General features: G+C 27.4%; 2 protein-coding genes across 5 annotated transcripts in view; one reads left to right on the top strand and one right to left on the bottom strand.

Annotated features, from left to right (window-relative positions):
• The window catches only part of LOC127279034 (protein tiptop), a 219,982-nt gene extending 206,795 nt beyond the window's left edge, over positions 1-13,187 (bottom strand). Inside the window, exon 1 of the mRNA XM_051301119.1 lies at positions 12,346-13,187. The gene's annotated coding sequence lies outside the window, so the exon portion shown is untranslated. The remainder of the gene's footprint in view (positions 1-12,345) is intronic.
• LOC127279035 (zinc finger protein 160-like) overlaps positions 1-27,928 on the top strand; it is a 252,806-nt gene that overhangs the window by 131,954 nt on the left and 92,924 nt on the right. The window contains exon 1 of one of the 4 annotated variants that reach the window (XM_051301127.1): positions 17,202-17,326. The exons of 2 other annotated variants lie outside the window; for them this stretch is intronic. The gene's annotated coding sequence lies outside the window, so the exon portion shown is untranslated. Of the gene's footprint in view, positions 1-17,201; positions 17,327-27,928 lie in introns of those variants that run through there. One more of the 4 variants, XM_051301128.1, reaches the window with a different exon arrangement.

Here is a 27,928-nt window from a genome sequence, read left to right as displayed (position 1 = left end):
CCATTTCTTTTTTCTTCAAAATTATATTTTACAAGCAAGAAGTTAGTAACGCATATTTTTGATTTATCAAAAAAAAAATTATTTTTCTATACTAATTTGTGCTGCAGAAATTTTTTTGAAAAAAATAATAATTAGGACTTGAATTTTAAAAAACATTTTTAAGCTCAAAAATGCCACTTAAGTAATTAAAAATGAACAATTGTTCAACAGCGGAACTAATTGTAAATTATATTTTTAAAACAATTTTAAAAATAATAAATTATTCAAATTTAAATTTTAAAAAACGATTTTTTTAAACGACAAATATTCAAAACTTTTTTTACAAATTAATACTAATTTTGTGGTAAATTGTGCTAGTCGAGTATAAAAAGAAATAATTATAATAAACTGAATCAAAACCAATCACGATTGTTTTTGATAATTTCTAATTGGTCAATTTTCAAAAATTGCGCCGAAATCTTTTTGTCGATTGTCTCTTCAGCCATTTGTAATTTTGGACAAATTAAAATTCCGACAAATAAAAATTCTATCAATTAAAAATTTATACAAATAAAAATTCGGACAAATTAAAATTCAAACAAATTAAAAATCGATGAAATAGAATTTCTGTCATTTAAAAATTCGAATCACATAAAATTCTATTAAATGAAATTTTTTTTAAATTTAAAATTCACTTAAATTAATATTCTTTTAAATAAAAAGTCACGTAAAGAAAATGTATATAAAATAAAAATTTTAGGATACAAAACATTTGGTATATAGCTAAAAATTTTATTAAATAAAAATTCGTATAAAATCTGTCAAAGTTTAATTTAAAAATTCGTCTAAAAAAATAATTATTTTTAATAAAATACTTTCAAATAAAAAATCGAATTAATGATTTTTATGGGAAATTCATGCGCTCTCTAAAAATTAATTTCAAAATAATGCATAAAAATTGATTCTAAAATAATATAATTAAACATGAAAACAATAAATTCAACACTTATAATTTTTTTTTATTATTTTTTAAACATTTTCTTACAATAACGGATTTTAAATAAGAGCGCCTTTTTCTACCAATGAAAGAGTTGTAGTAGCGCAAACGCAGTTGCGTTTGGTGATAGTCGTTGGCAACATTGATTTTAAAAGGTTTAAGGTGCTTATATACCTCAAATTTCGATCAGATGAACATTATTTCTGGACCGTGAAAATGCGTGAAAAGTCATTTTCACGGCGGGTATTTTTGAATTGTTTTATACAAAAAATGTTTTTTTAAGAAATATAATATTAAATAATTGTTTTAGTATGTAAGAACACTTTAAAATAATGATAGAGAGATGATTTGATTAAAAAATTTAGCAAATTTTGCTTTAAAACGTTTTCTGCTACAAGAAAGTGTAAAATGTCGATGTTTGTGAAATGGTTTGTACAGTGTACATGTGTACATGTTTCTTTCAGTTATTCGAAACAATTAGTTGAATTTAAATTTATTTGATAAACATTTCAACTTACCGATTTATTTTCAGCACTCATTATTTATTACAAGTTAAAAAGAACCGACATAACATAAACAAAACTCTGAGAGACACTAACAAGGAAGAAGCACTGTACAAACCATTTCACAAACATCGTCATTTTACACTTTCTTGTAGCAGAAAACGTTTTAAAGCAAAATTTGCTAAATTTTTTAATCAAATCATCTCTCTATCATTATTTTAAAGTGTTCTTACATACTAAAACAATTATTTAATATTATATTTCTTAAAAAAACATTTTTTGTATAAAACAATTCAAAAATAGCCGCCGTGAAAATGACTTTTCACGCATTTTCACGGTCCAGAAATAATGTTCATCTGATCGAAATTTGAGGTATATAAGCACCTTTAGTTTCCATTGTCCCCACTCACCAAAATCCTCACTCGCCATTTGTGATAATTCTCGTCAACTACCGCACCCTGCTCTGGTGAAAAGTTAGTAACTTCATAGTAACTTTTCATTTTAACAATAAAGTTACTAAATTTTTACTAGAACAGGGTGAAGTAGTTGACGAGAATTATGATAAATAGCGAGTGGGGACAATGGAAACCAACCAAAAGCTCAGGAATGGTATTACCAACTTAAAAAAGAGCGCTAAATTTAAAAACTTGTGAAATTAATTATTATTAAAATAAATAATAATTCATATTTTTAACTTAAAAATTAGTAAATATTCGTACTGATAAAGAAAATCTTTCTAAAATAAAAGAAAAAAATAATTTTAATTCAAAATCACTTTGCAAATGATGCCAACTTAGAAATCTGAAATTTCTTACTAGGTTCACTTTGAGCAACTTGAATTTTGTCGCTTATACTCAATTCGATACGCAACATAAATTGAGTCCTCCAATAATTTTAATTATCAGAAATTAAAGTTCGAAAAGCAGTTTTTGTCACCTATTTTTTAAAATTGATTTTACAGAAAGTGTATATAATAACTGAAATTGTTAAGCGGTCAAATATCAATAGGATGGGAGGTTATAATGTATGAGGAAGCATTTAGGTTGCATCTCGGGTAAAATCTGGATAGGTATGTCGACTCGTGGAGAATATTACTCTTCATCAGAGCCTGGAGAACGATGTATCAAGTGCCAAATATGCAATTCTTGGTGCCGTATGTACGACTCGTGCTGTTGTGCCAAGCAATATTAAAAGATTTATTCGCCAGCTATGCTCAGAACGGATATACGTCCCTTAAATAATATACGCCACTTTTAAAAGGTATGGCATTTTATCCGAATGTGCACGAGTAAAATGACGCTTTTGCTTATATTTCATAAGCTTCTTTCTAATGACAATTTAAGAAGATTAACTTCATATGAATTTTTTTTCACAAATTTTATAAACTCTTTGTTTTTTTTTTTAATGATTCTAATTATTTTTGCTCCTAAAGTGTTCTAATTAAAGCACCGAAGTTATCTTATGAGAATAATAGTATGTATACAAATAGGTACAGGAGCTGATTATAATAGAGGCAGATTGTCATTAAAATTTTATTTTTTAAGAATAGTGGGGGTAAACACTAAAAACAATTTGTTATTTTCGACATTGGAATGGTTTTTAACGTATTTTTGTTCGTTGAACACGATCTCGGGTCCAAAAATTGTCTGGATCTTGAGAAAAGTGGGGGTAAAGACAAAAAAACGTATTTTGTGGTTCTACCCCCATTTTTCTTAAAATTCTGACGTGCTAGCTAATTTAAAAACCCGGAATCGTGTTCAGCGGACAAAAATACATTGAAAAGCACTCCGATATCAAAATTGTCAAATATGAACGATTTTGAAAAAACTGGGGGTAAAGACCCCCAAAAATGTGTTTTTAAGTATTTTCAAAAAAAATTTTACTTCAACCTGACTTAATAGAGACTTCCTTAAGGCCTTAAATTAAAGCTTTAACTGTGTACTTTTTAAGACACTTTTTTATGCCTAAGATAAAAAAAAGTATTTTGAAAAAAGTGGGGGTAGACACCAAAAAAAAATTTTTTTATTTTATTTTCGATATCGGAGTCATTTCCAATGTACTTTTGTCCACTGAACACGATCCCGACTTCTAAAATTACCTAGCAAGTCAGTATTTTGAAAAAAGTTAGGATAAAGACGAGGATAAAGATCAGGGATTAGGATCAAGATTTGGGTTTTTAAACCCGAAAAGGGTTTTTTTACCTTTACTTTCCTCAAAATTCAGACGAGCTAGGCAATTTTGGGATTCATGGAGCGATTTTTGTTTAAAGCCAATCATCGACAAAACACGATTTATTAAAAGAATATTTATTGAAGCTCTTTCAGCAGGACATTGTAAATTAAATCCAAAAAAAATTAAGAGTCTCTTGGGGCTTCTTAGTTTATTTACAGGTTTCCAACGACGACTTTCGCTGATGACTCTATATCGTTTCTCACGAAAAAGATATTTTGTATTCATTTCCGGTCTATGGAAAAAGGGTCGAGGTCGTACGCAGAGTAACTCTTGAATTTCAAATCGAAAGTCAAATGCCGCGACGATATATTATTTTTTTTTTAACGAGTCGCATCACTTCATTGTAAAAAGTTATTCATTTCCGCTTTGCTGTCCCGATGCCATCAAATATATTACAATGCTTTGCGTAATAAATTTTACGTAATATAAATTATTGAAACATTTATATATAAATATATAGTTAGACTATAATATTCAAAAGTTTCTCTCATTATCATAAATCAAAAATAAAAAATTTAAGTAAACAGAATTATCATATTTTGAAGATGACGTGAATCAAAGAATCTGTTAATTTTACACAAAAATTATGGTGTATAATATAATGAAATGAATATATACTTTTCAAATGAAGAAAAATTAATTTTTGTTTTTTTAATCTATACAATGAGAAAGTTGATTTGATTTTGCATACATATATGAATCTCAAGATCAAATCTTTGAAAATGCTTGTTCGTGCCTTTAGTACCCAGCGCGTGTAATCGCATACAGTGTACTTGTCGCGAGTATGGCAATAAATTAACCTAAGTCGTAGTTGGAAAAGTTGCGCTTTGATTGGACCGAGGCCCGAAGGATAAGTACGATAGTTAATTGCTCGGCGTGTCAACTAATAAATTACGTCCAGAATGAGAAGCTTTGGGACTCATTTCTAAATTAAACTTAAATATATATTGTATATACATATATGATGTTCATTAAAAACATTATTTCTGCTTGCGAAAGTACACGGAGAAAAAAAGTTAGCTGATATAGCTAATTTTTATCTATTTTGACTAATTTTAATTCCTATTATTTGGATACACTGCAAAAAGAAGTATCTTAATATAAGATATTTGAAATATCTTAGTTTGAGATGTTAATAGTATCTTTGCCAAAGTGCTTCACATATTTTTGGTGAAAAAAATTTTGAGGTTAATTATGGGCTCTTATGTAAGATATTTAATTATGACTCCACAAATATCTAAATTTAAGTTGCTTAAATAAATTTGCCGAAGTAACTTACATTTTAAGATGGGAGAAATATTTTAATTCTTGTTAAAACGCAAAAAGTATCTTAAATATTAATAAGATACTTTACAAAATATCCTTTTTTAAGATGGAAGATACCATTTTTCCATATTATATCTTATTGTATAAGATACCAAGTAAAGTCACTTATTTTTACAGTGACAGTGTATCAATTTTATTAGCTATTTTTGCTAACTGATGTTAACTGGATGCTGTTATAGCTATGGTCATAGTTGTCAGCTGAGAGACCTAAAAATTTAGCTAAAGTAACTAACATCAAGCGCAAATTATTAGCTGTAATGACTAATGATTAGCTGTGTTAGCTATTCCAATTGCAGGAAAATAAAATAACTTGTCCTATGACTAAAATAACAATTCATTGTATTATATATTATTTAAGTAAATATTTTTTACTTCAATTAAAATATTCTAGTTTCAAAATATTTTATAATTTATAAATACCTACACTGAAAACAAAATTTATTTTATTCAGATAGTCGGTTACTTGACTATTATCATGCAAAAAAAAAATTATGAAATTTTTCAAGTTATTCCAAAATTTTATTAAATAATTATTAATTTTATTAATAATATGAACAAAACATGGTCTTTATTTTTAAAATTCTTTCTTCTGATAATAAAAATTACGTCATTTTAAAAAAAGTTTATTTTTAATATTTTATTTTATATAAAAATTTTGTTCTAACAATCAAATTGTATTTAATTTTAATTTTTAGGTTAAGTGTGCGAAACTGAATTCGTTATGCTAACTTTCAAAACGTTCTATATACACCATGTCATTTTCGGAGAAGCTGCACTAGTTCTTCATTCAACATTTTTGAATAATAATTAATATTTACTTACTAATATATCACTGCATTTAATCACTGCCTTTTGACGCGAAGTAAAACTGGTGTCACGCCGCAATGCCGGACGGATACGGGGTTTACACGCACGGACTTGCTAATCTTTAGCTGTGGCAGCTAAGGATTAAAGCTAATACTTTTCATCAAATGTAGCAAATATCTATTAGCTGCAATAGCAAATAATTTACTGCATCAGCTAAATCGTTAGCACAAATAGCTAATTGATTTTAGCTAATGCATACTTGTTATATATATTAGCTACAGCTAAATCATTTTTCTCAGTGTTCAAAGAACTGATGATGAGAACGAAAAACATGTTTTGAAAAATGTCGAATATCAAAAAGTGTCGAAAATTCGAAAAATTTCGGTGACAGTATAGAACACTAAGAAATTGTGTATGATATTGATTGCAAGTATATATGTATACCTATAGAAAGTTAATAGAAAGTCATAATCAGAAGAAAGAATGCAAACTCATAGACGGAGCTACAGTCGCAGATTTTAATCACTCAGAAAATTGTGAGGTATTAAAATAACACTATTATTTTAATGATAAATTCAATTAAAAATATGAGTGTTGCATCTTCTTTTAATACCTCACAATTTTCTATGCATTACACTGCAAAATGAGAAAAAAATCAAAATGAGATTTTAATCATGTGAGATATACGTGAAGTATTTTAACGCATGCGCGTGAGCTGCGATAGATTTCTTTGTCCAAGTTGCATTTCTGATTTTCTATGGTTATGTTTATGTGTTCACATGTGTCATTGTTTTAAGTATTATTTTTATGTTCAATAAAATAAAAAATTTGAGACGAAGACAGTGTTCTGCAAAATCGGGCAAATAAAAAGTTACTTCAGAATTATGATGCAAATACAAATTATCTGAGATGACAAAATCGTAAACAAATTATCGAAACAGATTCCTTTTAAAGGTTATGTTTGCTGGCAAAATAATTATTTTTCAAGAATTGTAAAATAATAAACTGATTGACATAGAGGAGTAAAACGAGATAAGTGATGATAAATTTAATGTAAATTATTATATATTTACGAAATCGCTCCGCATAATTTTACATAGCAGGCTATTTTAAATCAAATGTCGCTGTCAATTTAAAATACTAAGAAGGAATTGACTTAATCCCCTATAAAAATTTAATTTCACAGTTTAATATGTCAATTTTTTAAAACTTTTTTCATTATTAATGAATGAAAATCACAAAAAATACAATTTAGATGTAAATGTCAAATATTGATGACGTCATACAATCAGATTGTAACACATGACGCTTCTTAGAGGAAAACATGTAAGTGTTTTAAAATAAGCCACATATGTATTTCAATTGAGTCGAAACAAAAGAGTCTAAATATGGGGCCAAAACGTCTTACAATGAAACACTTGTTTTTGCAGTGTATGTTAAATCAAAGAAATTTTTAATTTAATTTATTTTATTTATTTGAATGAAATAAAAATAACAATGCTTATTTATTGGTCTAAATATACATTTTTTTGCATAAATAGAATTTTTATTTGAATTAAATAAAAATTTATTTATAAATATTTATTTAGCCGTAGAAGAAATAAATTATGAAAGGCCATAAATTATTTCTTGTGGGTCTAATTTTTACCATAACTATTTTCTAGGTTAGTTGTTGAAAATGATTAAAAATCAATCTATTCTTTAAATCTGAATTAGTAAAAATTTTAACTTTAAATTAGTGACTCATTTTTTGCTTTTGTATTAGTTAAGTTTAACTAGATGGTAAACATTTTTTTTCTATTAGTTAAATTTAATTAATTCAAAAGCAAAAAGTTAGTCACTCATTTAAATTAGTTAAAATTTTTAATAATTTCTTACTAATTCAAATTTAGAGAATAGATAGAGCAATGTTTATATTTATTAACTTAAAATTTTGAGGAAACACTGTAAAACGAAAGGTATTAATTTAATACCAACTTTAGGTACTAAATTGTTATTTGGTTCTATTTTGATACCTAAAATCAGTACTGATTTAGTACCTTCTTTTTACAGTGAAACGATTGATGGATAATGATTTTTTGATAAGAAATAAGGATGTATCTTAATACTGACAATGCTAAAATGTCAATATATATATATACATATATATATATATATATATATTGAATTCACGTGATCTAGTTTATTGGAATTTCAACGAGAGTGCGAGGAAAACTTGCGACTTTCTTGGATTTATTCGTGGTCGCGACTTCGACCTGATTTATAGTAGCTGGGTATACGAGTTTTCATAGGCAAGTGGGTATAAAGTAAATCGTAAATGTTTCCGGCAAAACTTCTCTCTAAGATGGCGTTATAACATAGGCTTGGACTGAATATATCTAAAGGAATAAGTTTAGTTTGTTTACGCGCATCATGTATGGCTTATTCCCTCGTGGGATAAAAAGTACATGGTAAAAATGAAAATAAAAACAAAAATTCAACTAATGTTACTTAACGAAGCACCTTTTAAGTAATAAATCGACAATTGTATAAAAATTACTATTATTACCTATTATTATTATTAATAATAATAATATTAATAAGCTCTAACTCTCTTTGTAGGCTATTAAATTAAATTATAGTAAAAAATCCTTCATGTTTGAGGCAAAGAAAAATTGTATACATAACATTATAAGCAAAAAAAAAATGTATTATTTAATTACCTCAACTGTGACGTAATTAGATAACAAACTTCAAGTTTCCACAAGTCTATGACAAGAATAATGTGAAGTATAATTATATTTTTAAGCCTAACTGGCAACATCACTTTATTTTGCGCCCGGAACATCCCACACTGTCAAAACACAAATGTCAATTTAGAACAAGAGAGTTATCAATTCAGGTATAAAAACAAAAATAAATGAATGTCATTTACGCGAAAAATGTTCTAAATTGATACCTCTTTTATGACATTGTCTTTTTTTAGAAAGCAGCGAATATTTCTGTTATATCATTCTATTCAGATTTACTGATTTTAAAAGATTAAAAATTTTAATTAACACCTCACTATATCTAGGAAACGGTACACAAATTTTATTATTTTATTCTTAAAAAATTATCAATTTTAATTTTTAAAAGAATTATTAACATATATATGTATATCAATTTCTTTTAATATAGGTCTTATGTAATTAAAAATTAAAAATGTCTTTTTTCAGATTCAGTAACTGATTTAGAAATAAAGAAACCAGATTTCTTTTGCAATATCAGTGACAGATAATTCACACGATTGTCATGAAGAAATTAGCACATTAAAAAGGCTCACAAAATTTTACTAGGGAATCTTCCTATTCAAGACTGTAATGTATTTATTTATGAAAAAAAAAATTTAAATAACAACTTTTTTGTTTAATTTTGTACAAAATATCAAAGTTACAAATAAACTTATTAATTAATTTAATTTGTTAAAAAATATTTTATAAAATATTTACAAAAATAATAAATTAATATTCAATATACACAAATAGAAAAATTGTTGATTAATTATGAATAGACGTATATATTCAAGTATTATTTAATTAGCACTCATTTTTAATCTCACAAAAAATGTGATTAGAAAATCAATTTTAATCATTCTAAATAACACTAGCCTGAAATTTTTTTGTATACTTTAACTATTTTTAATGTCTATTAATTTAATATAATATAAGATGTTTAGACTTAAAATAAGTAATGATACAAATTTTTTAATAATTAACGCTTGATTAGAGTAACATTTAAAATTAGATACAATATCACGAATCACTAAAGAAAATCTTTTTAAGAAAATGAAAATTATTTTTAATGAAATTTTTTTGACATTATTTTGTGATCCAAGGAAATTATAAAGTTGAAATTTTTATGGTATTTAGGAATATAGAAAAAATGAGTTATAGTGTTTTTTTCTGTAATACATTTTGTTAAACTTGATAGGTTATTTGGAAATAATAACACGTATAAGATAAAAAAAATAGGGAAATTACATCAAATAGATTAACACTTTATTTAACAATTGAAAATTGGCACTTGAAGAGCTTAAATTATGTTTTAAACTTGAAATAGATCTGAAATGAACCGTACAATGTGCATACCGCAGGACCCATTTAGTACGACTACACCCAAAATGTGTTTAGGTACTCCAAGTACCTGGCTTTTTCCTTTCCCTTGAATTTTACTTTAACTTATTTGTTATATATATGAAAATAACATATTATCGTTGTAATTCCAACACATTTTGACCCTAATTTGAATCTTCTTCTTTTTTTGTTTTCTGTAAAAGTACATAATTTCTATGAAATATTGACATTTTAAGATTAGATATTTTTGAAAAAATTCTTTTATATTAAATGCAAGGAAAACTTTGTTTGTTTTTAAACAAAATTATTGAATCTTAGAACTATTGAAATTAGGAATAGAACGAATGAAAGAAAGAATTACAACAAATAATGTAAGATTTTATCAATGAATTAAAACATGCTTTTTAACTTTAAAATCTGACAAATAAGTTTACATTTAAATGGATGCAACTTTATTTGTATTTACCGCAGGGTTGCATTGGCACAATTTAACCCAAAATGTGCTCAGGTACCTCAAATACCTAGTTTTCCCTTTCCACCTACAATTTTTAATTCATATTACTAAATTTCACAAATATCGTTGAAACTCCAACAAAACTCTATCATAATAATTGGCTTACCTATTCACATTATTTCTTATAATAATAAATTTGGTTTATAACATATGAAAATATTGTGATAGTAGATTTAATAATATTTGAGATGCAAGTTGAGTTTATATATATATAGGTTGTTTTTCAATAACTACTTGAAAGCTGATGAAAAAGTTTTGGATGTTGAATTCAACAGGCGGAAAAGTTTTAGGTGTTCAGTTCTCAACAACAGGTCTTTCGCAGACAGTATAGCAATTTTTAAATTAGAATAGAAAACCGAAAATGAAAATTTGAATCAAAATTTAAATTATTAAATTTTTTTTTTCAAAAATCAACCAAAGTGTTAACGATATATTTGAAGAAAGTTTTAGCTTTTGTAATTAGAAAAACGAGTCTTAAAAAATATTTTATTTACCCATTTTGTATTATTAAAAGATCACTTTGTATTATGTGCAAACAAGAAAGAAAAATATAAATTAAAAATAATTTTCTGATTTAACTGATGAGAGTTGTGTTTGGACAATAAAAATATAAGTAAGAATATTTTTATGGCTTTAGGGTCAATGAATGAAAGAAGTTATACTTTTTGTCCAAACATGTCGGCCTTGATGTAGGCCCCTCTTTATAGTGGAATTTTATTCTGAAAATTTTGTTTTATTTTTAGTTTGATTTTTTTGTGATATATATGATTTTTAGTAGGCATATATTTATAATAAAACGAATTTTTAATGTTGATAATAATGTGATGAAATTACAAATTTACTTTGTCTACCATTACTTTAATATTGTTTAATGTATTTTTTTTATAATTTTTTAAAATCATTAATTAAGAGTCAAATTTTTAATGTTGAAGAAACAAAATATTGGATAGCCACACTAGGCTCCTAAGGAAAATAAGTTTTACTAAAATGAATCAAAAATCGGCAAATAGGGTTTGAATTGTACTCATTTAGTGTCAAAATCCGTTGACAACAAAATCCTAGTTGATCGGTTTCGCGAAATATACGTATTTAATTATATCATCGCAACGAGTTGATTTGGCATAATTAAAGATTTATTTTGGGATTACACAAGGTGATTTTTATGTTCCGGACCCCCTTCAAAATTTTATTTAATCTCATTTTTTAAACAAAAAAAGTGGAATTAAACAAAAATTTTTAGGGGGTCCGGAACATTAAAAGCACCCTATACACTAACAACTTTAAAAATATAAAGAACAAATTTTTAACTTTATGTAATTAATCCATTTAAATATGTTGCGAAAAAAATTCGACTACTGTCTTTTTTATATCCGAAATCTTTCATTTTCAACCTTAATCTTTTATTGGCTTCAAAATTTTTTTAAAAATATGTTATAAATCGCTTTGCCAGCTTGTTCTGACCTCTTTTATCCCAATAAGTAAGACACTGAGACAAATGCTTTAACATCACGTGGATTTTTAGCGTTTCGCTAACTCCTGTTTATATATTTTGAGATGCATTATTGTTTCCATGTCTTTTCAACGACTTTTCAGATATTTTAAATTAGTGATTATTTGTATTATTCAACGTGTAATGTTCTATTTCCGTTAGAGTTGTTTATATATTTATTAAAAATAGATGTTCTTTTGTTTTTTTTTTATTACCAACCTAAATTTTTTTTAAACATTATAACTTGGTGCTGATAACTGTGTGATCTAACATCGAAAGGTAATTTGTTACGATCAATTTTTTATATTTTCTTCTACATGGATATAAATTATGCTAAGGAGAAATTTAGTTTTGAATTTTATTCAACGAGAGAAAAGAAGATATGCAAATAAAATTGTACTTACATTTCATACGTTGCGGAGCGTGCTGTTTCCTGCGGGGCATCTGCGTCCTGCGGGGGGGCTCGATTTTCCTTGAGGCCTCCAGGTCTTCTCCAACTGTGACTTGCAATTTTCTTATAAAATCTGCTATCTTTATATTTGTTGAAAAAAATGAACTTCACAAAAAGGTTATTTTTATCGTGGTAATAATCACATTAAACACTTATCTAGCGTCACCAATAATTGATTTAACCTCAAAACCCTCATGATTATCATTCACAATCACAAAAACGAAACTTGTCACCAATTAAAAAAAAAACAAATGACACAAAAATTTCTTAATCTCCTCAGCTTTTATTTAAATCCAGGAGAATTCTCTGCACTAAACATCACAAGTTCATTTCAGTGTAAAAACTAATTTTCTGTTCAATGCAACAAGCGCTCCTCGTAATTTAAATCAACACGAAAATGGCGGTAAAATATAGTTAACCTTTTTCCACTTGCATATAATCCACGTTGAGGAATTTAGTCATGGAATTTGATAGTCGAATCCAAAAAAAAGTGTTCAAATGTCTTTTCAGAGACACGGGACAATCACTCAAGAAGGACAAAATAAGAAGGGTGAAAAATATAAAAATTGTAAAAAAAAACGAAAGACAAAAGTTTTAATTTCTTTCGAGTTTATTTTAAAGCCGTATCACTGGAGAGAAATTTTAAAGAGAAGAATAAAAATGAATTTTCTTTATTGTATATGACATAGTTAAATTTATAGTTTGGCGGTTGTCACTTGCGGGCGGGAAAGCCCAGTTGATTTATCACAAAGTCAAAAAGACTCGACATAAAATTTGAAATCGAGCGGGCGGCGGTCCAGCGCTGACTGACTACGGTCTGGCGTCGCAGCGGAAACGAAAATAGTGGGGGAAAACGATTACTCCCTCTCTCTCCCACCCACCCGCATTTGCACATCCTCGCGATCTCACTTGCTCCGTCTTCGATTTTCCCTCTCGCTTCGCGATTCTTGTACTCGCTCTATATATCCCTCTTTTCCTCCCCGCGCGCGTGAAAGAGTGTCTCGCGATGGAGAAGAACCACGTCCACTTGGTGAGAAAGGGAGCTTTGCGGTGAGACGCCAAGGGGAGGAAAGCCCACGAGTGAATGAGCGGGAAGAGCGCGCGACCGTCGGAACCTGCAGACTTTCTTAACTTTCAACTGGAAGTGAAAATATAGAAGATAAAAGTGCATTCTTTTTCAATTTTTTTTTTTTCATTTGGCACAAAATTTTTTTTCTTTACTTCAATTGGAATTTTCAATTTTTTTCAAAACTTCACAGATTCATCTTAAAAATGTATTTTACAAAACAAGTTACTTAAGAGATATTTGATTACACTTTGTGTCCCATTTTGAAACACTATTAGATTACTCAGAGTCGTCATGGTAACGTATAAGAGTGAGAGAAATAAAAAATGTTCTTATTTCGCTCACTCTTATACGTTACCATGACGACCGTACTTAAATAGCTGAGCTGTAGCCGTACCCTGACCTTCCGGTTTGACGGTATTGGTTGCTTTTCATAGTCCCCACTCGCCATTTGTCATAATTCTCCTCAACTACCGCACTCTGCTCTAGTGAAAATTTAATAACTTTATTGTTAAAATTAAAAGTTACTATAAAGTTACTAAGTTTTTACTAGGGCAGGGTGCGATAGTTGAGAACTATGACAAATGACGAGTAGAGACAATAGAACCCAACCTTGGGTATTGAAACAGATACTCAAAACATATATCGCATTTCAAAATGAGCGGTTAATGTGAGATACACTCGTGGTCAGATAGGTTTACACTTTTTTGTCCTTTTCTAACGCACGTGTTACCATGACAACACGAGTATTAGAAAAAGACAGAAAAGTGTAGGGGTCCATATGTACTTTAATTACGTAAAGCTTTTTCTTTGAAATTTAAACCCCCTCCTCCCTATATAACAAATTTTTGTATACATTAGCGCCATTTTGTTGTTGTATGTAACAAATAGCTTGATTAAAATCGGGCAAAGATGCATAAAAAGTTACTTTAGGATTATGATGCAAATCCAAATTATCTGAGATGACAAAATCGTAAACAAAGTTCGACGAGATATAAGTGACGATGATTAACACATACATACAGTGACCTTTTACATAGCAGGCTATTTTAAATAAAGGTTTGTGTCGGTGACACTTGAAAATAATAAGAAGGGATTGACTTAATTCCTTTATAAAAATATATATTTTACAGTTTAATTTGTCCACTTTTTAAATATCTTTGATGATAAATAAATGATTAATTAATTAATTAATTAAGATGTAAAAGTCAAATATTTATATGAACACAAAACAGTTTAAATATCTCAAATATATGGAAGCAAAATGTCATCTCACAATGAGACACACTTGTTTTTGCTATGAAAAAGTAATTACATTCTTTCGATTTTTGACTCTGGAAAATTAGAAAAAACTAAATTATTTAGAGAAAATGTTTGTCTTTTCGAAATTCAGAATTTACAAATTTTATTTGTTGTCTTCATATGTGTGGAGCGCCATTTGGTATGCTTGACTTACACTCTACCGTTTGTCAGTAACATCAGCTGATCATATAATTCTGTCAGTACCGCAGGAGATTATTTCTTTGCTCCTACAGTTTCTTTCAAAGAAAATCTTTCTTAAAAAAAATAATTTTAAAATGCAAATTCATTTTGACTTTTGATCGCTTGAAAATTTAAATGAGTTTAATTCACAAGATTAATTAATTACGATTCGACTATTTAAAACTATTACGATTATAAGAGAAAACAACATTTTAAGTTTAATCATATTATGTTTAATTCAAACTTAGTATATCTTTGCTATACAGACAAACATATTTAACATTACTTCAGAAATACATTTTTGTTGATAAAATATATTTTATTTAAACATAAATTTTCTTTAATTTAAAGTTTGAATATTCCATACATGAAAAATAATTTTTTAGATTAAGAATAAAAATTTTATTGATATAATAAATATAGCTTTTTTTCGATACATGTTGAGGAACTATATAGAATAGATAGAAAAGCAGGGTGAAGCAGGTGTCAAAATTGTATATTTTAGACGTTCTACTGAAATTCCAGTGAAAATTTACATGCTCCCATTCTAAACTAATCCTTATGTTTAAATCAAACATATTATAATTTTTATTCAAACAAATAATATTTTTAAAAAAGACATTTTTCATATATTAAAATAAAACTTACGAATTGTGTTATAAAATAAGTAAAATCATTCAACAAATTTCTATATTTAAATTAAGAATTGTTTTTCTAAGTGTAGCAATTAAATATAATTTAACAAAGTTTTGATTTTATTGTTTTTAAACGGAACAACATAAATTGTAAACATCAGTATTTACACCTTTACAAAATTTTTTTTTCTCTTTTTATAAAATGCACAAACCCAATTGATTGTCCGCATAATCTGACTAATAATAATAAAATTAAAATGCAATTATATTTTTATATAATTTTATTATAATAATAATTATATTAGTGTAATATAATATGTTATAGTATTATAATATAATAATAATAATAATAATAATAAATCAAGATTGTGCATTTCTGAAAATGCAAAGAAAATAAAATTTTCGAGTCTTAATCTTTTATCTATATAATCAGCAATATAATTTAATTAATGGAGAGATGATTCAAAGAAGTAATCTAATTATTAAAATTTTTAAGAATATTTAATTGCGGAGTTTATACATATTCAACATGAAAGAAACAAAAATTAATACTAAACGTATGAAATTGATCCAAATTTTTACATCAATTTGATCCTTTTTGGTATCAATTTGATACTTTTAAATTAATTGTGTAAATAATAAATTATTCACGTATTTGACACTGTGTGTTATTCATTTATTTTTTAATGACATTGGATTTGACTATATTTCTTAAAATTATTATTGTGCTTAACATATTAATTGAACTTATCCAGTCACCATAGAAAATAGGTTTTAAAAAAACATTCCTTTTTTAAAAAAAGGAATTCCACATGGAATATAATATTGAATGAAACATCTGATTTTGATTAAAGGATTCCTCATATGATAAATTGTGAGTATACCTTTCTAAATATTAACCTCAACGATATTGACCCCGTATCCCAGTCGAACATTTATATCCCATTTTTCTGTTTTATAAAACAAAACTGAAAAATAAATTTACTAAAAAATAATGAATTTGATAGATAGAATTATCCAGAAAATCTAAACTCAAACTATTCGTATATAGTATATATTATGAATTTTTTTTTGAACGAATAAAAAATTCTCGACAAAAAGTAAATATTTGTTTCAACCATAATTTTTATTAAGGTAAAATATATTCTAAAAATTTTAATTAAAAAGGAAAAATAAGAAAACATTTTTTTAACAGGGATAATAATGTTATTTAAAAATGGAAATTATAAATAATATAATGAATTATATTATAAATAATATGATGAATTATATTATGAATAATATAATAAATAAAAAAAAATGGAACAAGTAAAAAATCAAAAATATGTAACAAGACGACATAAATGAAAAGTAAAGATAAAAGTTTGAAATTAAAAAATTGTGAAATAAAGACACTTGGAATACACTTTTCATATAAGTTGTTAATTAAAAGAGTATCCGCAGGGATATATAAAACCATGAAGAAGGAACTTTTGCTACTGGACCCAAACTCAAAAGGCCCATCAGGTCAGATTAAACTCCATAAGAACAACCGTGCATGGAAAGGAGGCGGGACTCAAATCCTGGAGTTTAAGAGAGAAATCAAGAGGGGGGGAGATGTGAAATGCTTCCTCCCAATGCACGACGCCTCCTGGGAAGGGGGGCGCTGAAACTTAGCGGACGTAGTTGGTACTACAGTCGAACGAAACGATACTCGTGAATTTCTCATTTCCAATAAACTACATCTTGTTCTTTGAAGACCTTCTATGTTAGTAAGTACTTTATTCCATTATTAAGTGTTTCAACTTTCTGCAGTCGTAAATGCAACATTGCAGGCAATAAGTTTTTTCTGTAAATTAAGAAAAACAAATACCTAACCTCAAAATTGAGATATCAATGAGAATCTATTTTTCTTCTATTTTCAATGATATTTCATGTGTATTTCAATAAAATCAGGTAATACTTTATTTGTTGAAACAGTATATTCTATTGTTTTGTTTTAAATCGAGGTTTTAAGAATATAAGGCAAATAGGAAATGTTCTTGAGAATTTATGAGAAGTTTAGGTAACTTTCTATGTTCCCTCGCCATATTCGTATATACAAAACTTACATTGATGAATGCGAAAATTTATAATTTAATACATTTATGTTTTTTTAAACTATATGTTATTATTATATTAAAAAAATGTTAATTTAGAATGTATACCCTAAATATTAAATTAAAACAATAATTAAAGAATTGTTATAAATATTCAAAGATTTATTATTTTTTATAAACATTACGTTATACTTAATTTTTATTAATATTTTTATTGTTACTATTTGTATTATTGTTTTTAGATTTGTTTTAATTAATATTTTTGTATATTATTTTGACATTTTTAATTTGCTATTCATTACATTATGTTATTAAATTATTTTTATAAATTATATTTTTATTTAATTTTATAAACTGTTAATGGTTTTCTGTTAATTTACACTAATTTAAAAGTATGATATTGATAAGGAAAATATCAAATTGTTACAAATTTTTATATCAATTTGATACTTTTAAATTAATATGTTGACATTAGTAGTAATATTAATAGTAATTATTAATTAATTAATAGTAGTAATAGTAATTATTGTTTCTTCTATATTGATTCTCTCAATCTGAATTAGTGAATAGTGACCTACTAATTTAAATTAGTAAAAAATTTCACTAATTTTTAGTCACTTTTTACTGAAACTTTAGTAAAAAAAATTTAAAACTACTAAATCAGTAGTTTACTAAAAATTAGTAAAAATTCTTACTAATGTGAACTCACTTTTCACTAATTCAAATCGAGAGGATATTTAATTTGTTATTTTTATTGTTACACAGGTTTTTATTAACATTTAATTATTATTAATTATTACAAGTCTTTAAAATTTATATTTATGGAATAGTAAACATGTTAATAAGTATTTTAGTTGTAATATGGAATATCAGTGCATTCAGAAAAAATATTTTTTTTTCGTCGTCTTATCTTTTATTAATTTTTCTCAAAAATTAGTAAAAAAAAAATTAGTATACATAGTAGTATATATATTTATTCAAAGGTAGCTTATGTCTATACTCAAAGGGAGAAACTTAAGCCAGGTGGAAACGCCTGCATAAAGTAGAGATTAATTTTTGGAATAAATGAATAAAAGACAAGCTGACAGAAAGGAAAATGTTTTCTAGAAAATAATACTTTAATTGAGTATTTTAAACAAAGTATTTAAAATCGTAGGTTGTGAAAGTATAAAAATGAATGATAGGACTACATAATTTTGGCGCGATTTCAAAGTCCTTAACTTCGGTAAGAGTCGTGTTTACTCGCACCGCGTTGAAGTTCGAAAGCCACCGGGTGGTGGAGCTAGGAGACGACCTGCGTGATGTCGTACCGCCCACGAGAACTTGGTTGGGCGGAGTTGGAGTGATCTATAGCGTCATAGAATACCCCCTCTTTGAAGTGGCGGCCGTTTGTACGTTCCTCAAGGCCACGCCCGAGAAGAGGAACGCGCGGTCGCGGCCCCAGCCCCTTTGACGATGTTTATGCTCCGTCGTCGTGTCTCTATCTGGTTCTGTCTGTTCCGGGCTCTTTCTCTTCTGTCCACTTGTCCCTTTCTTTTCTCTACTCCTCTTGTCCCTCTTGTTTGGCTGCTTCATTCTCTAATTCTCTCTCTCTCTCTTTCTCTCTCCCTCTCTTGCTTTTCCACCTCTACTCTTTACCTCATGTCCACTTCTTATATATATCCAAGGCGTTCATTACCGCTAAACATTCCTGTCAATTAAAAGTGCACGACCAGTCCGATTTAGTGGCGATCTCAACATACTGGCACTGCCATGGACCAACCCTTCTTTGTGGGATACCAGCAAACTGTATGAATACAGTAGTGGCCGAAATGGTCATATGCTGACATCCGCTTTCAATTATACGAAACTCTCCTCTTGACTTGTTTCCAAATTTTCAAGAAAAATTATTGCGATGACTATAGTTAACAAGTACAGGGAATAATTATATTAATTTAAGAATACTTTGGATATAACACTACCAAAAACAAGTGTCTCATTTTGATTTACAATTTTTATAATTATTTCAAGTCCCCATATTTGAAACTGTTTTGTGTGACTGAAACATACATATGGAGAAAAATAGTTAGCTATATATTAGCAAAAATTTAGTTAATTTAGCTAACCTCAATTGTTATTATATGGATAGCAACAGCAAGATAGTTAGCTTCCATAGCTAACATGTTTTGCTGTGGCAGCTGAATATTACCCGAATAAAAATTTAAGACGGCAGATGTAAATCTTACATCGCATCTGTATAGAATTTAAGACGGCCATCTACATAGGCCTTTTGATATACAGTCTAGGTAGGGAATATATAGGCCTTTCTATATAGGTCATTTGATTTCAAACCTATGTAGAATCTATGTAACCTTTTGATGTAGATTCTACATAGGCCTTTTGACATACATTCTACATAATAAATGCATAGGCCTTTCTACATAGGCCATTTGATATCAAAACTATGTAGAATTTATGTAGGCCTTTTGATGTAGATTCTACATAGGCCTTTTGACATACATTCTACATAATAAATGCATAGGCTTTTCTACATAGGCCATTTGATATCAAAACTATGTAGAATTTATGTAGGCCTTTTGATGTAGATTCTACATAGGCTTTTTGACATACATTCTAGATAATAAATGCATAGGCCTTTCTACATAGGCCATGTGATATCAAAACTATGTAGAAATTATGTAGGCCTTTTGATGTAGATTCTACATAGGCTTTCTAACATACATTCTAGGTTTGAAATGCATAGGCCTTTCTACGTAGGCCATTTGATATCAAAACTATGTAGAATTTATTTAGGCCTTTCGATGTAGGATCTGTATAGGCCTTTTAACATACATTCTATGTAGAAAAAATATCTGCATTTCTATATAGGCCTTAAAATGTAATAACTACATAGCATGTACGCAGGCTTGTTTATGTAGGATTTTTATAAGACACATGACATAGGATTGAGATTGTTTTCCTGCAGGTCATTCAATGTAGGTCGTAGGACATAACATATTTTATGTAGAATAGGTCTTTTTATATAGGTGCTTATATTAGAAATATTTTTGAGTCACTTATTTTAAAATTTCAAATTATATTAAAAATTATTTATTAAATTTATTATTTATTTATTAAATTATTAATTTATTATTATTATTTTATTATTATTATTAATTTATTAAATTTGGATTTATTAAAAATTACAAATTGATACTCTGCATGTTTGATATTATTGAACATTTAAGTCATTTTACGTTTTAATATTATTTAAAATAATAATTATACGTTAAAAACAAGATTTTTGTTTCATAATGACATTATATAATTGTCATAATTTTTAATGCATAATAATTATTTTATTTGTAAACAAATAATACTAATATAAAATTTTGTTATCCATTTTTAATATAAATCAATATTAATTCAATATAAAGTACTTGTGTACTTGCTGTATTTTATTGTGACTATATAGCGCTATACTTATAATAGTTCTACTGCGTTGCTTTGTAAGAGAACATCTACGCTACTCCACTTATTTCTTAACTTTGTACGGAACCTTCATAGCCTCCCTTGGTCGAGCGCGTTAAGGCGCCGCTCCCAATGGTTGTAGGCTCCCCTCCCCAGACCCAATTGCACACACAACACTATAGAGTAGAGGGCTCAAATCTCACCTACCATTGTATAGGAAAATCCCGCAAAAATATGAAAGGTACTTTTTTTTTATTGAATTTATATTGTTTAGATTATATTGAAATAAACTACTAATTTTCCTGATTTTTTAAATAATAATTTAATTATTAATTAATGAAAATATGCCTTTCAATGTAGGCTCTACGTATGTTAGCCTACGTAGATTGGATGTAGCCAAGCGTTACATTCTTGTGTAGATCCTACATCATCTGGCCTATATACAAGCTAGTATAAAAGTCCTACATAGGTCCTACATCTCGTGGCCTATGTACACCGTATGTAGCCAAGCGTTACATTTCTATGTAGACAGTATGTCAAAAAAAAGTCGCAGGCCTATGTCGCCAGGTAGGCCAACCGTCATAGGTCCTATATAATGGCGACTTTAATTTTTATTCGGGTAGCTACCAGAGCTAAAAATTCGCTATATCCTAATAGCAAACTCTTTTAGCTGTAGCAGCAAATAAGCATTATCTGCAATCAATTAATGGTTGTGCTAACAATTTAGATGATACAGCAAGCTATTTGCTATTGCAGCTATTAGATATTTGCTAAATTTGATGAAAAGTATTAGTTTTAATCCTTAGCTGCCTTAGCTAAGAATTAGCAAGTCCGTGGTATATTATAGTATAAGTAAATATTAATTATTATTGAAAAATGTTGAATGAAGAACTAGTGCAGCTTCTCCGAAAATACTTCGGTTCAAAGTAAAAAAAGCGTAAACAATGTTGGTATATTGTTGCTTATGCAAATCTTTTTACTTTGTATGGTAGAACATATACTTGATTTTTACAGCAAAAATTTTATATGATATAAAAGAAAATATTGATAATAAATTTTTTTTATAATTACGTAATTTTTGTTATTAGAAGAAAGAATTTTAAAAATAAGACCTTTATGTCATAGAGGAGAGCATGCGGAAAAAGTTATTTTCCGAGGAGAGATTGAGATTGGAATTTTGGGATAACTTCAAAAATTTCAAAGCTACATATTTTTTCTTTCGTAAATTTTTGTTCATTTAAATAAAATAAATTTAAAATTTTAATAACAATATTTATCGAATATATTTAACTTTACTGCATTTCATAAAAAAATTTTATGGTAAATTTTCCATACATGCGTATTGGACGTAATTAACCCATACCAGTAGTAGATTTTTTCCAGACAATTTGTTGGAACTACAACTATATTTGCGACATATTTATTTTCTATGTACAAATAGTGAAATTTAAGAAAAGTTGTAAGGGTCCGTTTATGACCTCCCCACTTCATGTACATCCCCGAACGAAGTTCCTATGGTCTGTACTCAGGTAATTTGAAGCCAGTCTTCGTTTATCCGTTGTCAAAATAAAGCCTATACTATATTTTTCATGTCAAAATTCCTTGTGTACATTTTATTTTTCTATCCAGTCTTGTCGCGTATACCCAAGTAGAAATGTGCCACTGGCATAGTACTGACCCAACACTGCCAGTCAGTATAACAGTACTGACTGCCGTAATGTGTAGTAATGTAATGTGGTAATGTGAAGCCAATAATAGTTAATGTTATTTAGAATATATAAAATATTATTAACAATAAATAATTAAAATAATAATTATCATTTATATTAATTAAATTATTTTATTTTTAATAAATTATTTTACAAAAAATAATTTGTGTTGTAAATTTTTTCATTTTTTTAAATTCATAATATTTAATTTTTTTTACTTTGCACTTATACTTAATTTAATAATTATTTAATAATTGATATTACACATGAACAAATATTGTACTTATAACACTTAAACTAAGAACGAAAAATCTCGCACGCATGGGGCATCGAACCCTAAACCCTTAGAACGCAAGTCAGATACGCATACCGCACAGCCGCGCTGGCTTGAAGTGCTGACTTGAAGTAGTTCACCTAATACAAAAGTTTTGATTTCAAAGTTTGTATTATCTATTGATCACGAAAATAAAATGAATTTATTCTTAAATTTTTTAAACTCACAAAATTTTTTCAATTTTTACAAAGATTTAATGAAATAAAACTGGATATCAATTTCAGATAAAAATTTTTAATAAATTATTTTTACCGTAAATAATATTAAAACAGACAAAAATGATTGATGAATTACATAATTAAAAATAAGTTAATAAAAGACGACTGTAAAATATGAATGGTAAAAAAAATTTTAAATTTAATATTTAATTATTAATAATATTTAAAAATTACAGTGAAAAAATTACATTTGCTTTATTTTTAAAACTATTAGAAAAAAATTCTCAACTTATTGTTATTGTATGCATGATAAATAACTTAATGCACATATTTCAATGAGTACTAAAATAACTAAAAAAACATAAATATATTTTATATAGGTATATAATAATACATTACAATTACATCCAAAATTTTGAGGGAAAGTATTCGAAAGAAATTAATATACATTTTTTTAAATAAAAAATCATCGTTTTCTACCTATTGGAATAATTTAAAGACTTTTTCATTTAATGTTTTTTATCACCGACATAGTACTGATTCGGTGTGAATGACAGTGTACTGCCAGTACTGGTTTTAATATTTTTTTACCTCCGACATAGTACTGATTCGGTGTATTAGTCAGTACACTGCCAGTACTGAAAGTCAATACCAACAGCCAGTATTGGATCAGTACCATGCCGGTGTTTAATTACGGCGAGCTACGGATATTTCTACTTGGGTATTCTCTGTATTAAGTTAATATTCTAACACAATTGTATGGGAAAAAATTCATAAAGTGTATGGGAAAATTAATGTACACAATGGTAATTTTGCCCTATACATTTGTATGGGAAAAAACCCATACATAGTGTATATATAGGAAACTTAATATACATACGATGGTAATTTTCCCCAACAATTGTATGGGGAAAAAACCATACAATGTACACTCTAAATTTGAATCAGTGACAATTTCATTAAATTCAAATCAGTGGCTCATCAGTTTTCCTTAATTCACCAGTCGAATTTCACTGAGAATCAGTGGTTTTTACTGATTCCCAGTGAAATTCCACTGGTGAATTAAAGAAAACTGAGCCACTGATTTGAATTCAGTGAAATTTTCACTGATTCAGATTTAGAGTGTATGGGTAATATTAATAAAGTGAATGGTAATTTTTCCATAAAATTGTATGGAAAAAAAATTAAAAGTAGATGAACCCAGTGGGAAATTGTCAATGGTAACCATTGGGCCATTATAGGACCAATGATTGTCCAATATTGGGACACTCTTTTGTCAATGGTAAATTTCCCACAGGGAAAATATAACATATTAATCTGATAATTGATATACCTACATACTATAGTTTAAATTTAATTTATAAATAAGATAAACTAATTACAAATGTTATAATATAAATTGATACTTGTTGCTAACTTACTAGTCAATAATTCAACTTCTTCGTTTTGCGTTTTTTCCTTTAGCATATTAATTGGGTTTGGAAAAAGTGAAATATACAGTAACCTTCATTTATGTTATTCATAGCACACTGAAAAAAATTTGCTTCGCATTAATGACTATTAACCATAGCAACTTTAAATCTAGTCAGCGTAACCCAGCATCCTAGTCAATTCAGTTATAGCTTGGTTAATATTGTCAAAGTCGATTTAGTAGAATTGACCCCTTGTTTCCTAGTTATATTAAATAAGATATTTGGTTAATATGACATGTATCTATAGTCAATTTTGCTAAAGTTTAATTAGTCAAAGTGATTCTAGCCAATGTAACTAAGATACCTGGTTATTCTGATAAGCTTCCCTAGTCATTCCAACTAATTGTCGAAATCAACATTGACCAAGATTGCCTAGTGGGTTCCTCTCATAACCAGGCAAATTAGTCAATTCCGGTATACGGGGGTTAGGAATTTTTTTCAGTGCAGATTTAAAGTAAGTATATTATTCATGATCACAACACTTGAAAATTTTTAATTATTTTTATGTTTCAAATAATTATTATCAACAATTTAATAATATTTATAAATGGACAAAATTTAAACATTGCAGTTAATAAATATGTTTCATGTGTTGTCAATTAATGCAATTAATAATTTCCTATCACACAATATCTTATATTGCCATATAGATAACATATGCCCGGGATAAAATTAATAGTATTCGAATAAGTATACACATAGTAATCGGAATATTCGAAATAGTATTCCAAACGGTATTGAAAGTATATAGAGTATACCAAATAGTATTCTAACTTGTATACATAATCTCCAATGTATACCTGAACGTCTTCCGTAATATTCGAAACGCATATGAAAGTACACTGAGTAAACTAAACTGAATCTTCAAATGGATCATCTTAGTTTTGTAAGTATACCAAAGTATTCAGAATAATCTCGAAGGTCTTCAGAAGTCTCTTAAAAATATGAACATCTTCCGGAGTAAATAAAATACTGCAGTCTCTGAATTTTTGGATACTTAATTGGTGATACAACACATAAATGGCAGAAGTAAAAAGAATTTTTAATTTATTTGTTTATTTATTTATTAATTATTATTTTAATGTAATATTTAAAGTTTTTTATTAAACGAAACAATTTGAAGTGTAAGATAATTCTTTAACTAAAAAAATCCTGCACTAAGTGACACAATTCATTAATGACAAATTACCCATCGAATGGTACGAAATCATATGCTGAAAAAATTATAAGCAAATCAAGTAAGTTTTTCATATATTTTTTATTTACTTAACCAGAAATTTATATTTTATTAAATATTATAATATAATATTAATATTATAAATGCAACTAAAGATTAGAATGCAACTTAAAATTGACACTTTTTTCAGGTACGGAATTATGAGTTTTATAAATGATATACTTACCATATTACTTATCGCTTTAAATATTTAATTCAGATAGTTATTTTTCTTTATGTTTATCTATTTATTTATTCAACTTGTACATTAATTAATTAAGTATTACATACTATGTATAACTATGTTATTTAAGAAAAATTTTTTGTGTATATTTGGTGTTTATATATGTATCAAAAAATATTCAATGAATAAATTAATTATCATTTAATATTATTTATTTTTATTCACATTTGTTATTAAGAATAATTTTTGTCTATATTAGAACTCTATAGTTGGAGTTCATTACAAGATAATTTGGAAAAATTTATATAATATCCCAATGCCCTGGCGGATTCGATTTGCGTAATGTCTACTTAACTAAGCGGACTTTAGGTAGACATTAGGTAGACATGTAAAAAAACGTATAAAAAAGCTATTAATCGACTTATTATGATAAAAAAAAGTTGATAAAAGGGTAAATAAATGTTTATAGAGTAAATTCGTACAAAATTTGTAATTAATAAAGCAATAAATAATTAATAATGAATGGAAATGTGCGCGAGGTACCTGATCAGTTCAGCTGTACAATTATTTTCGTGCTATTTTCATGAAAAGAATATAAATTAACTGCAAAAACAATTGATATTTATAAAAAAGTGTAAAATTGATTTAATTTTATTGTTTGCAATACGAATTATTAAATAATAATTAAGTTTTTATCAAATGTGAATAGTGTTGTGAAAACCTGTGAAAACTAATGAGTTACTACATTACCGATCGCATATGATAATAAAAAGTTCTCGATGAGTGTAACAAAAAAGCTGCAATCATGTCCGTAATTTTGGACGAGAAACAATTATGAAATCAACAATTATTTGTATAACTTTATTCTGCATTTTAAAATTCACTTTTTATTTTCTTTCAAAGCAAAAGCTTGGAAGAAAACATGCTCGCACTGTATTGTAAAAACTGGTGGCGCCATCTCTCATATGCGATCGGTAATATAGTAACTCATTAGTTTTCACAGGTTTTCACAACACTATTCACATTTGATAAAAACTTAATTATTATTTAATAATTCGTATTGCAAACAATAAAATTAAATCAATTTTACACTTTTTTATAAATATCAATTGTTTTTGCAGTTAATTTATATTCTTTTCATGAAAATAGCACGAAAATAATTGTACAGCTGAACTGATCAGGTACCTCGCGCACATTTCCATTCATTATTAATTATTTATTGCTTTATTAATTACAAATTTTGTACGAATTTACTCTATAAACATTCATTTACCCTTTTATCAACTTTTTTTTATCATAATAAGTCGATTAATAGCTTTTTTATACGTTTTTTTACATGTCTACCTAATGTCTACCTAAAGTCCGCTTAGTTAAGTAGACATTACGCAAATCGAATCCGCCAGGGTGTATACGAACGGTATACTCTCCTCTCTATGTGGTAAATCTTAGTATACCATCAGTTTACTTTAGTAACTTTTCTCAAAGTATTCCACAGTCTACGTTTTGGCACGGAGAAATACTTATTCGAATACTATGTGACACTAGTTTACTTTTGGAATACCTACATTTTTCATCCCGGGTGTATATGTCGTATTATATTCTAAATGCCTATAGGCTTTTAGAAAAATCTGTTATTTAGCTTAATTCCTAGGCATTAATCTAAATGGCGGCAACAAGAAAAATGATTGTTAAAAGATGTTTATTTTTCTATTTGTTTGAAATCAATTAGTCATTTAGCTTATTGCCTAGGCA

The sequence above is a fragment of the Leptopilina boulardi genome, unplaced genomic scaffold, assembly GCF_019393585.1.
Source record: "Leptopilina boulardi isolate dan_hultmark-lab unplaced genomic scaffold, ZJU_Lbou_2.1 LbouV2_214, whole genome shotgun sequence".
NCBI lineage: Eukaryota > Metazoa > Arthropoda > Insecta > Hymenoptera > Figitidae > Leptopilina > Leptopilina boulardi.
The sequence above is the reverse complement of the archived record's forward strand: the minus strand, read 5'-3'. Positions and strand labels throughout refer to the sequence as shown.